At 46.8% G+C, this 11,630-nt stretch overlaps 1 long non-coding RNA gene across 1 annotated transcript in view; it reads left to right on the top strand.

Moving 5' to 3' along the window:
* Nucleotides 1–68: 68 nt before the first annotated feature.
* Nucleotides 69–11,630, top strand: part of LOC146339601 (uncharacterized) — a 43,608-nt gene continuing 32,046 nt past the window's right edge. Inside the window, exons 1-2 of the long non-coding RNA XR_014784286.1 lie at nucleotides 69–155; nucleotides 9,579–9,838. This is a non-coding gene — a long non-coding RNA (uncharacterized LOC146339601). The remainder of the gene's footprint in view (nucleotides 156–9,578; nucleotides 9,839–11,630) is intronic.

Genomic DNA, 11,630 nt, shown 5'->3' with positions numbered 1-11,630 from the left:
AGAAAATAGATGGAGGAGGGATTATAGTGTGGTGTATTCTGGGAGGCACGGTCTCATTGGTCCATCAAGGGAGTGGTAGGCGGCTGTCGAGCGGGGTCGTTCGGCTGTTTTCTACGCGCGGCTTATGAGCAGAGTAATTAGCTCCACGCTCGGAGGTGAAGCGCCCTCGGCCTCTCTAGGCCGCTGCCCCCAACAGCTGCATGGCCGCGTCACTGGTGCCTTCGGAGGCTGAGGCGGTTTCCCTGTCCTTCGCCTAATAACTGGGCGGCCTTCGCAAAGCACCGTTTAGAACGCGTGGGGAGGCCGGGGGAAGCCCCTCCCCCAAGGACGAGCGCGTGACTGAGGGCGGAGCCAACGGCCGCTGTGACACGAGTGAGGCGGGGTGGGGGCGCTGGCGGACGGCGCTTGTTCGTAACGTCTGAAGGCGCTCTCGGTGCACGGTTCTCTGTGGCGAAGAATAAAATGAAAGGGCGTAATCCTATGCATGTTGACACAGAAAAAGGGCGCAATCCTATGCATGTTGGAGGGCTTTTTCTGTCTCAGCGTGCATAGGATCGCGCCCTTTTTTTCTGTCTCAACATGCATAGGGTTGTGCCCTAACCCCCCCCCCCGCTGCCTTTTTCAGCGCATTGTATCGTTTTATAGGGCCGGTTATGTCTCCTCCCCGCCCCCCCTCCTTTGATAGCATCCAATATTCACTCTTTTGGTGACTTGGAAAGGAAAGGTTCCTCCTGTGCAAGCACCGGGTCATTACTGGCCCCTAGAGGGACGCCGCTTGCGCTGGCGTTTTCATGGCAGACTGTAGCGGGGTGCCATTGACTTCCCCAGTCGTGACTACCTTTCCCCCCAGCAAGTTGGGCACTCATTTTACCGACCTCGGAAGGATGGAGGGCTGAGTCGACCTGAGCTGGCTACCTGGGACCCAGCTTCCGCTGGGATCGAACTCAGGTTGTGGGGAGAGTTTCGGTTGCAATACTGCCACCTACCACTCTGCGCCGCACGAGGCTGCTGTTTGGTGCCAGGCAAATGCCTCCCGCATGTCTTTTTTTCCCCCTTTCAAGTTGCAGTTCTGAATTGGAGCTGTTTTTTCCCCCTCCCTCCTTCCCTGGTGTTTTAGTTTTCTCCTTTTCCTTGTGATTTTGTATTTTAGGATGTTCTTTTTAACTTGGAAGTTTGTAAGCTGCCTATATTTAAACAGTGGGATTTATTTATTGCTTTTATATCCCACCTTTTTTCTTCCAAGGAACCCAAGGTGGCATACATAATCCTCTCCCATTTTATCCTCACAACAACAACCCTGTGAGGGAGCTTGGGCTGAGAGTCTGTGACTGGCCCAAAGTTACCCAGTGAGCTTCCATGGCTGAGTGGGGACTAGAACCCAGATCCCCCGACTCCCAGTCTGGCTGTGGCATGCCTGGAGTTGTAGGCTTTTTTCTCTGTCTAAAACATGCATAGGATTGCGCCTTAAATAAACAAACTCTTGAAGCCCAGCCTTACTTCAGTGGGATGCTGTTTGCTGCTCTGACTTCCTTGGAAGAAGAGCATGTTAAAAATGAAGTAAACTTTTAAACGTAGGTGTGCTTCCTGAGTTATGCACACTTATTTATCTCATAGATTGTTATACTGCTTTTCAACAAAAAGTTCCAGGGTGGTTTAAAATAATACAGAGCTATTCTACACAATGCTGTTAATTTGCTGTATCTGCTTTTGGTTTCATCGCAGAATTGAGGTCCGAGCACTACATGAGGAGTATTTCCTTACCTGCTTTTCCGTTACATAACCTCTAGGGGTTTTCCTACATGAGGCTTTTAGCCTGCCACTTTACTGAGGCTTCTTCCAGATTCTTTGTGGGATTAAGATAGTCTCCTTTACTCCGGTTTTTTTCTAGGGTTTTTCTCACTGCGTTTCTATATGTTCCATTACACAACCACTAGGTGGTGCTGTGGTATAGCAGAATTGTACAAATACATTAGGGTTTCATGCAGCCATTCATAGATATATACCTGACATTCCTCCTTAGGCACCCCCTCCTGCTAAAATGGTTGCAAAGAACAGGAGGAAAGCACCCACAAACTACTGTGAATGAGGAAGCAGAAGCGCACAATACATGCCTCATGTAGAAAGGCTCTAGGTGGCACTGTGGTATAGAAGAATAGCAGAAACACACAGGAAGAAATTGCAAGCTTTGCACAATTAAATGCTGCATTTTCCCTGCTCTAAAAAAACTTGACAAAACTGCTGGTTAGACACACAAGCAAAACGAGGGTCACGTTGTCTTAAGAATCCATAAACAACTGTTAGTAGGGAATGACTGTACAATAAATGCCTCATGCAGAAAAGCCCACAATTTAGGATGCTATCTTAGGTGTCCTTACCTGGGAGTAAGCCCCATGGAAGTCAGTGGGGCTTCATTCTCAGCATTTTGGATTCTGCTGTTAATTATTTTTCAGGCTGCCCCCTGCTTTAAAGCTGGGGAAAACATAGGCATGGAGGGGTTAAACATTAATTTTCTTCCCTCACCTTACTGCTTCAAGTAGCCTCCTCATTTAAGTGGGTTATTAAGAGTGAAACCTGGAGTTTAGGCCCCAGGCTGCTTCCAGACAGAAGGCTCCTAGTGCTACCAATCAAAAGGCGTTGTACAGCTATTCCATCTTTTTTATCAACAGATTTTTTCTGGTTTAAAGAAAAAGAAAAAGCAGTAGGGAAACATGGGCTGGTTACAAACTGAAGACATTGTCTGGCCCCCCTGTAAAATCCCATGTATGAGGCTGCGCACAATAAAAGTCTTGTCAGGAAGCACTCCAGTCTATAGTTTGCAGTAATATGAGAGAGATGAAGGTTGAGGTGCTTTTAGGTCTGGGTACATTATGTAGGAAAGCAGATATAAATAATAAATTGATTATTACTATTCCCTTTTCTCTTGCACTTTTGTCAGGACACTATTTGTTTCTGACAGACCAGGTGCAGTTCTATCTGGTTAGCATTTTTGCTGAAATACTGTATACTAACTTTTTGGAGGCAAGCAGGTATAGTTGAACTCTTCAGGTTTGATTCTGTATAATAATTCCTTAGCTTTCTTCACCATGCGGTATCTGAGAGCTCAAGCAGCTAGGATCATATCTGATGCATCTCTTTATTTCCCTTAGTATATGATAGTAATGCTGCTAGTATTATTTACTGCAGTAATTGAGAATGATGTGGCTGAGACCTTAAATGAACCAGAAGCTGGAAATTGGAAAGTTAAGCTGGCAGCAGTGCCAAATTGGCTACTCTGTGCTTGTGTATTAAAACATTCACAGCATCTGCAAGGCTATAAAATGACTCCTCCTGTAATAGATGTGCAGGGGACTGCGCCACATGCTTATGCAGCCTTAAAGGGATGCTGACCCTATCAGTTGAGCCAAATGAGTCTATAACAATTTCAGAAACTGAGCTTGCCTTGGCTTGCCAGCAAATTGCTTTTAGGAGGCTTGCCTGCCTTTCAGAAGGCTGTCTTCTTGCCTTCCTAGTGCTGTAGGAAAGGGCCAACACAAGGTTAAAATGATGGAAAGAAATAACATGGAATAAGTAATAATAACCAGTCAGCTGTAAGTGAAGCAAATGTGAAAAAGAAGTGGGAGGAGGGGATTAATATGAAGCTTGAGTGTTGCAGAGAACTGGGGTTACTGAAATCTTGAATATCTCAGACCTTCACAGAATCTGAAGGTCTTTCCAAGGGTTCTGATTTCTGTGTTGAGAGATGTGGTAGTTAGAGACATAAGAAGCTTTTTTATACTGAGTCAGATTGTTGGTCCATCCAGCCTGGTATTGTCTACGGTGATGGAGCAGGTGGTGTCATTGCAGTTGCAGGCATTCTTGGAAAAAGCCGATTATCTGGATCTATTTCAATTGGGCTTCAGGCTTGGCATGAGATAGAAATGGCCTTGGTGGATGATATGGGGAGGGCTCTGGATAGGGGTGAATGCTGCTTCCTTATTCTCCTCGATCTCTCAGCGGCTTTTGATACTGTTGACCATGGTATCCTCCTGGACTGCCTGGAATGGTTGGGCATAGGGGATACTGTATTCCCATGGTTCTGTTCCTTTCTCTCTGGCAGGTACCAGAGGGTAGCTCTGGGGGAGGAGATTTCAAACCTTTGGCTGCTCACTTGCGGGGTGCCATAGGATTCTATTCTCTCCCCGATGTTATTTAACATCTATGTGAAGCTGCTGGGGGCTATCATCAGGAGGTTTGGGGTAGGGAAGTCAGAGAATTCCATCACAGACTCCAGTGAGGCCGGATTCTTTAGAATCTGCCTCCCCAGAATCCGTGGTGGAACGGCCTCCCCCCCCCCGCCACCCTGCAGAATCGCCCCGGGACGGGGCCTACCTGGCGGCGGATGCGGCGGTGGCTCTGGCGGTGGATGTGGTGGCGGCGGCAGCAGCTCTGGCTGGTCTCCTGGCTGGCCGCTGCCAGGCTGCTGCGGCCGCAAATGGCGGCTGTTATAGCGGCTGCCATTTGCGTCCTTGCGGTCAGCCGTGCTAGGCTACGTAAGTATTTATGTAGCCTATCACGGTAAAGGCGGCCACGCAAATGGCATAGCAGCCTATCACAGCTGCCTGCAAGGACGCAAATAGTGGCTGCTACGACGGCCTCCATTTGCGGCCGCAGCAGCCCGGCTGTGGCTGGAACTCTGGCTGTGGCCAGCCCCGGCTGGCGGCTCCACAGGGCCACCGTGGAGCGGAGCCGGCTGGGGAGGATTCGGGGGGGGGAGCACCTCCCCCCCACCGTGGATTGCCCAGCACGGAGCCAGGTAAGACTTTCGTACATCCCTAGTTTGGGGTGTGTGTCACCAATATGCGGATGACACGCAACTCTACTTCTCATTTAAATCCTCGCCAAGGTTGGCTGTAGAAGCCCTGTCCAGGTGTCTGGAGTCGGTGAGTGGCTGGATGGAAAGGACTAAGCTGAAACTGAACCCCGACAAAACCGAAGTACTTTTTGTGGTAGACACGGGGAGGTTGGGGGAGGTTGACCTGGTGTTCAGTGGGGTCCAGCTGCCCCTGAAGGTCCAGGTCCGCAGCCTGGGGGTCATTTTAGACTCCCAGCTGTCCATGGAGGCTCAGGTGTCAGCCGTGAGCTAGGCGGCACTGTGCCCCTACCTCCCTAACCATCTGTGCCCATCAGTAGTTCATGCCCTGGTCATCTCTTGCCTAGACTAGTGTAATGCGCTCTATGTGGGGTTGGCCTTGAAGATGGTTCGGAAGTTGCAGCTGGTGCAGAATGCAGCAGCCTGCCTGATTAAAGGCAGCTGTCAGCAAGACCACATCACTCCAGTGCTGAAGGAGTTGCACTAGTTAACAGTTGTTTTCTGGCCCAATTCAAGGTGTTTGCATTGACTGTTAAAACCGTATGTGGTTGCAGCCCAGTCTATCTTAAGGAGCATCTCCAACAACGCCGCTCAACGAGATCGGCCTTGGAAGGCCTTCTGTCTGTCCCATCACCCAGGACAGCTAGGCTGGTGAGGACTAGGGAGAGGGCCTTTTCTGTGGAATACCACTGTGTGGAATTCCCTCCCTAGTGACCTCCGCCATGCCCCCTCTTTGATGAGCTTCTGCTGGGCTTTGAAAACCTGGCTGTTCAGGCGGGTATTTGGGGTGGGTTAGGGTTTTTTAGAACAATGTTGTTTTGTTCAGTTGATTACGTAAATTTGTGGTATTTCGTACACTGCTTAGAGTGGCTGGGTAGCTGGCCAGATGGGCGGCTAATAACTAATAAATAAATAATACTTTAGTAGCAGTTCTTCAGGGGCTCAAGCAGAGGTCATTCACAACACTTGCTGTCATGTTCCCCAGCCTTGACCCATCCTCTGGCTCCGAAGAGGATTCAGTGGCAGAGGAGACTCCCACTATTAATCCAACTGCTGCTATGCCAGGGCCTTCCAGACCAGAAGATGTACCTCTACTAGGGATGGCGGAGAAAGCCGCCACGGACTCCAATGAGGCCGGATTCTTTAGAATCCAACCCCCCCAGAGTCCATGGTGGAATGGATTACTCCCCCCCGCGCCACCCCGCAAAATTTTCCCTGGACGGACCCTACCTGCCGCCGGCCAGTCTGGGTCCATCCGTGGCCGTCCGCTGCCCTGGTCTGCGGATGCAAATGGCATCCACTACGTCATTTGCGTCCCTGCTCTTTGCTGTGATAGGCTACGTAAATATTTACGTAGCCTATCACGGCTAAAGCAGGGACGCCATTTGCGTCCGCACCCCGGCAGCGGATGGAAGTCTGGCTGCGGATGGGCCCGGCCGGCGGCTCTGCGGACTCGCTGTGGAGCAGAGCAGAGCTGGCCAGGGAGGATTCCGGGGGGAGGGACGGATCGCTTCCCCCCATGTGGATGCCCCGGACCGGACGGATGAGTGGGGTTCGTACACCCCTAACATCTACCTGACTCCTAAGGTGCAGAGGACAACCCTCTGTTACAGCCTTCATTGGTAGCTACAAATCAGGCAGTAGCCCTTTAAGAAGCAAACGGCTTCTCAGAGTGGGTGGAGCTAACTGCAGGTCATGAGCAGCTGGCCTTTGTAAGGCTGCAGAAAGGCTTTGATTGTTGCTGAATCAACAGTTCACCTTGCTGGAGTCTCAGCTGACTTGGAGCTGGCCAAGGTCCTGGAAGATCCTGGGTGGTCTAACTTGTCTGGCTATTCATCACCCCAAACTGGCCTTGACCTGACTTGCCAATTCCTTGCCTGTATATGTCTTGCTGGTTTTAGTGCCTCTGGGTGCCTTAATTGTATTCAACAGGACACCTGCTACTTGATCCTTTTTGCTTTTTCTTTTAAAATGGCTCTACGACGGAGCAATGGTCTTCCCCATTTTAAGCATATTTGGAACTAGGTTACGTGTGTAATATAGGTGCTCTGCTTTGCCTTAAGTTCTATTTATTTCAAAGAGATTTAAGTGTCTCTAGCTCCCTCTGGAAGGCACACATTGGCTAGTCCTGTGAACCCACACCTTGCAGATGTTGCCATTTTCTGTGGCAGTGGATTCCAAAGATTAGTGGTTCACTGTGCAGAAAAATGTTTCCATTGGTTTGTTTTGGACTGAGGTGTGAGCTGGATGATCTCCTGAGGTACCGTCTGACTTGGTTGTTGATTCTAAGGGTAGTATTCAGTGTTAGCCCTATGTAGAGGAGACCCGTTGAAATGAATGACACTTAAGCTGGTTGTGACTAATAAGTCTCATTCATTCTAATGGGTCTACTCTATTTAGGACTAACATTGGATACTACCCTTAAGAGAGAGGGAATGCCTGAAACCTGCCAGGCCCAGGCAGATAATATGGCCCAGGCCATCTGTTGTTAGGTAAATTGGTGGAGTTAGCTTGCCATGGGAATTCAGTGGTAGGCTGATCGCTCTTAATGACCAGCAAATAGCGAAGTGCAATGTCTGTTCCCCCTCCCTGTTATGGGTTTGTCTTTTGCTGAGTATTTGCAAACTATAGTTCCAGTATTTAGGAAGCCTTTGTCTGCCAGTTGACTACCCATAGCTGATCAAATCATTTCAAACAAAGCATACACCAAAAATTATTTTAGGTGGATTTGTTTTGGTTTTGTATTAGCAAGAACTAGTAAAGGAAGAATCTTTTGAGCCATCTTTTATTTTTATTAGACATATACTTGTAGCATCACATCAAAATATAACTTGCATAAAATGACATTAAAACATTTTTGTTGTTAAACAGAGCTTTGTTAAATATTCTTAGACCTTAATGGCTTAACAGGAAATAGAATTTCCTAAACATTTCTTGTCCTTAGACTTCTAGTTTTAGGGCGCAATCCTAGTCTTAGGGTGCAATCCATGCTGGCTGGGGAATGCTGGGAGTTGTAGGTCTTTTCTCTGTCTAAACATGCATAGGATTGTGCCTTTAATAGCTTAAAAAGGAGAGATCTCAGTTTTAATACAAGTTCCCCATTCAGTACTGAACAAGCTATTCAGCTGACAGGTACACAGGCCCGGTGAGCTTCTAATAAGCTCCTGCATTCTAAAATCAGCACATATTTATACTTTTCTTGGTGTAGAAATTACCTTATAGCTAATATCTGCTGTCTCCTAAATTAGGGCTCACATTAGTTCATTGTGATTAAACATTTCTTAAAAAATTAGAACATACAAAAAAGGCTTACACCTACACCTTTCAGGCTAGATAAGGTCAATTTTGAATTATAACTTTGGGAAGATAACTCCTTACTCAAAATTTTCCAATTAAGCTTGTCTAGAAAAATTTATAGACATCTGTATATCAAGTGTTTTGATGTGTATACCTTGCACAATATTTTTTGCTCATTAGCTGATAAGCGAAAGCTTTACACATTTGACCTGGAATAATGCAGTCTCAAACCTGTTCATTACTCAAATAATGTTTTGGCCCAAGTGATAGGGCTTTAACTCAGCATTTTCTCTTTGAAAACCATCCAGGTCAACTTGACCATTATTTTTTATGCCAGTTACCTATAATTCATTGTGAATCTGCTTGTGTTTTTGTGTATTTTCTGTTGAATACAATTACTACTTTTTACTTATTTTCATCATTAACATTTGGCATTTGCATTTCATAATAAGAATCTCATATTGTTTTAAGAGAGGTGGGTTAGCATTTTCTCAGTAGTCTTTCCAGCAAGTCCAATAAAGCAAAAACAGCCTAAAAGTCCAGGACTTCACCCCCTAAGGAATGTAGTCATCCAAGGGCCTTTAATTTTTTTTGAATTCTGGTTAGATTGGACCAGACTAAAAAAGACTCACAGAAAGCTGGGCCGGGCTCTGCAAGGATCTTAGGGTGCTATCTGCCCACCCCCTAGAATTATGATGGGACAGCAGCGAACTTCGGGACATATGTTGGAATGTTTAATGCTGTAACTCCAGCCTGTATATAAACACAGATATTACCAAATGTCATATGCTCCCTGTGACTGTCCGAAGGAAACCAAACTCAGTTGAACACTTAACCTCTGAAACCTCTCGCCACTTAGAGAACTGGGGTGCGCATAACAGTATTAAGCGTGCATATTGATTTCTTTCAAAGCCCTTTAGCTCTAGTTCTATGCAAGGAGTTCCCTATCTACCTTTCCAAATAATTAAAAATTATTTTAGCTCACCCCATATGTACACTACCACTCTTACATTTAACTAGCTCTGTAAATAGTCCCATTTTGTTAAGAAAATGGGTGTTTCTAACATTTAAGTCCTGAAGGGCACAATCCTATGCATGTTTAGACAGAGAAAAAGCCTACAACTCCCAGCATGCCCCAACCAGCAATGCTTTTTCTCTGGCTAAACATGCATAGGATTGCACCCAAAATGTGTTTTCCTTTTTCTGGCTCAGAAAAGTGGCTGGCAACTGCCCATTATCTTCTAATTTGGATGGCATTCTTGCTCCTCTTTATTAGAAGGAAGGGGAGTTAAGCAATCCTAGGGTGGGGGGTACAAGCCCTTTAGACATTTAAATGGCATTTGTCCTTTTTCTCCTTGGTGCCTCAATAATCTAGTCTGGCTGTAATTATGACACTTGATAATAATTACTTGCTTTTGCTCTGCTCTGGCAGTCTTGGAGGAACATTGCATGTGTGGTGCTTTTAATTTAATGCTTGGAGAAGGTGCCAGCTTGACAACTGCAGAGTCCTCTACATGAGGAGTGACACGTCCTAATGGGTAGAGGAGGGTGCCAAAGATCTCATCTGTTTAGATCTGATGGAGCAGAATGCAGATCCAGCACGATAGCACTGACATATCTAAGACCTGTTCAGTCACAAAGGAAGCAGCCCTTCACATCCATCTGAGACAATGACCTGGTTTGCACAGCAAGGTAAGCCACCATAGGTTAATGAATCCGTGGGGCTCCAAGACACGTGATGGCTGCCATTTTGAATATGCAAGCTGCAGCAAGGGGAGGCCACAGTTTGTCATGATGTGTGAACCTGGGTGCCATGGGTTATTTGAGGTTTAAACAACCCTCAAATAATTGTACAACAACCCATGGGTGAATTAACCCACAGTGGCTTATTCTGACATGTGAACCAGCCCAGTGTATGCTACCTTGAGGTCCCTTGGGGAAAGGCAGGATAGAAATGTAATAAATATCATAATTTAACACACCCAGATCTAAAACTGTTAGTCAAATGTATTAGGTCAGGCATATCAGAAGTGCTGTTTCCTCTCTGGCGCAGAGCACCAGAATATATTGGTGTCGATTTTGCACTTATTCATCTGAAGAAGTGGACTAGGGATTAGCAGCTGGAGGTAGCTGGGCAAAGTTCAACTCTTTGGGGGTTCCTGTTTGGCCTCCCAGTTGCCAATCCAGAGGCAAAAGTGATGTGAAGAGAATGGCAGCTGCATGAATGGGCTGTGTCCATGCAGGCCATTGAGGAATGGTGGAGGGGGGCTTGGCCCAGTCCCTCCTTCACACTCTTTTCAAAGTGGTCCACAGGGTGTGGAGGCTGGTGGCTGTGAATCCTTTTTGGGTTTCAGTCAGAACTCTAAAGTAGCTATCCACGTGTACCTTGGATAGCTCCTTTAGAGTTCCGACTGTTTCTGACTGCATCCTGGAGTGGATTCACTGCCCCACTGACATCAGAGCCACTAGCCTCCACTGTCCACAGGCAATCCTAGTTGTTGACAGGGGAAAATAGGTTCTTGCTCACAAAAGCTTCTCCTCCAATAACAGAGCAATCCTATACTCCCAATTACACTGGAGGGGGAGGGGGAGATTCTATGCTGGGTGGAAGAGCTGCCCTATCCAATACTTAGACCAGGAGGTCAGGAAGGGGGAAAACAACCTGCTTGGAAAATCCCCAAATGGTGCAAAAATGGTGGACGCCCTCAGAGTCCCTGGGAACATTGCCAGTGCCCCTAACCAGGGACTGTGCTGACAATGCCATTCACACATGTAAGGAGCAAATCTCTGCAGGTGGAGCTGGGTTTTGTGTGTTTATCATGTCACCATGCCCTCAACAGAAGGAGTACAGACAGTGGCTGCAGGTACAGTCAAGGGAGTCATGTGATGCTGATGCCTTGTAGAGCAGAAACACACTCACAAGACCACTGGTTCGAATCAATACAGGGGGAAAAACACCTTCTCTTTCCTCCTATAGTCATTGTTCATAGAAAAGCCTGTGAGAATATGGCTACATTTGGACAGAACAGTTACAGAGACGCACAGGTGAATGCATACAGACATATCTGTCTTCATCTTTAGGGCTTCTCCACACCAGGCTTTTTATTCCACAATTTACCGGAGCTTCTGCTTCTGGATTTTTTGCGGGATTAAGATCAGTTCCTTATATGGGTTGACACAGGCTTTTTTCTGGGACTTCCTTTGTCTGCAAGTTCTACATGTTCCATTATACAGCTACTAGATGGTGGTGTGTTATAGCAGAACTGTGCAATTTCACACGGCCATTAAAGCAGATTAACATTTACTACTGCATTATCCCCGATCTTTTAAAACCAGGATAAAGGTCAGAATGCTCAGGAGATGCCCTGGAGGTTGACAACATTGTGTAAATGCCCTGCAAACTTCTGTGCATGACCAATCATGAAGGTTCAATAAAAGCCTCATGTAGAAATGCTCTCACTCATTAAAATAATGGGATTAGGGG

This window comes from Heloderma suspectum, chromosome 7 (assembly GCF_057233095.1).
Source record: "Heloderma suspectum isolate Gila_16-S chromosome 7, 16-S_ref, whole genome shotgun sequence".
Taxonomy (NCBI): Eukaryota; Metazoa; Chordata; class Lepidosauria; order Squamata; family Helodermatidae; genus Heloderma; species Heloderma suspectum.
The sequence above is the reverse complement of the archived record's forward strand: the minus strand, read 5'-3'. Positions and strand labels throughout refer to the sequence as shown.